The sequence below is a fragment of the Etheostoma spectabile genome, unplaced genomic scaffold (assembly GCF_008692095.1).
Source record: "Etheostoma spectabile isolate EspeVRDwgs_2016 unplaced genomic scaffold, UIUC_Espe_1.0 scaffold342, whole genome shotgun sequence".
Classification (NCBI taxonomy): Eukaryota; Metazoa; Chordata; class Actinopteri; order Perciformes; family Percidae; genus Etheostoma; species Etheostoma spectabile.
In genome coordinates, this window is record NW_022605589.1 from 617,797 (window position 1) to 619,044 (window position 1,248).

A 1,248-nucleotide genomic window follows, 5' to 3' on the forward strand; every position below is an offset into this window, starting at 1 on the left:
GATTTTGGAAACATTATTTTAAGTTACAAAAAGTGTTGCTTTAAGGAACCTGCATTGAAACTGAGGTATCAAAATTGGCACCGAATTGAAAGATTTTGAACAATGTCTAACCCTAGTGACCTTTGTGTATGTGTCAAACTTCACTAACTCATCTCAATAAGCTTACTTTACTATTACAAATACAGGAACCCAAATACACACAATAAAATTACATTAATCATAATATAAATCAATTCTGTTGATTTGTTATTGTTCATTTTAATATAATTAATATGTCTGGGGAAAAGTGCAGAGTCATTGTGAAGGATAACATCAGCTGGTTCTTTCAGCTGTAATTAAGCCCTACCCTGGCTTTGATATTTAGTTAGACTAAACAGCCCCGTTAGCCACCCTTCAAAGAGGCCTCAAAATGTATTATTGGTATATAATTAGTGTGGATAAAATAAAAAAATGTGAGTAAAACCGATTTGTAGAACTGGTACGCTGTGGTGTCGTCCAGGAAATGTCTAGGATGTTTAATATGGGCTGGTAATGGAGGAATGCTTGGAACTGTTGTCATTTGGAAGCTCACCGAGCCAAATGTATAACTCCTATCTCTTAAATGAGCACATTGGCTGAAAGTAAACAAGCAAACCTACGTTTTGACGTATAAATTGTGAAAGACAAGTAAGAAGTGTGGGTGTGAGAGAAAATTGTAGAGAAGGTTTTAAGAGGATTTCTATTTCTCCTCTGCCCTCTAGCTATGACATCACTCCCACTAAGCAGCCCCAGACAGAAAAAGTCTAAAAAGCACTAAACTTTAACGGTAATTACACCAAAACTGGAAAAGATATCAAGCAGCAGATATATTTTTTCAATAGGTAAATGTTTTCTGAATGGTTTAAAGTTGGAATGATGTCTGTAGGTGACAGTATGTAGAAGGAGTAGAGTTTTAAAGAGGATTTGAAGGATTTGAAGCCTTCTCCCTTTCAACTTTTAATGTAAAAATAATCAAAAAAGGTGATATTTTTAAAAAGTATAATAAGCAGAACAAAAGTTGAAAAGGAGCCATCATTTCCTTAAAGAACATTTTGATATTTGAATGTTTTTTTGTAGCACGTATGTAGAAGTTAGAGATGACCAAAAAATGTATGGAAGAAGAAAAAGATCAGATAATACTGTGAATGCTGCTGAATCAGAGATGTGTGAGAGATTATTTGAATGACTGCTCCAAGTGAGATTGTTACGTGTGAAATTGAACACTATAGT

The 1,248-nt window shown here is 34.1% G+C and overlaps 1 protein-coding gene across 3 annotated transcripts in view; it reads left to right on the plus strand.

The window, feature by feature from the left end:
- The window catches only part of ppm1f (protein phosphatase, Mg2+/Mn2+ dependent, 1F), a 134,884-nt gene that overhangs the window by 40,413 nt on the left and 93,223 nt on the right, over nucleotides 1-1,248 (plus strand). The window lies entirely within an intron of this gene.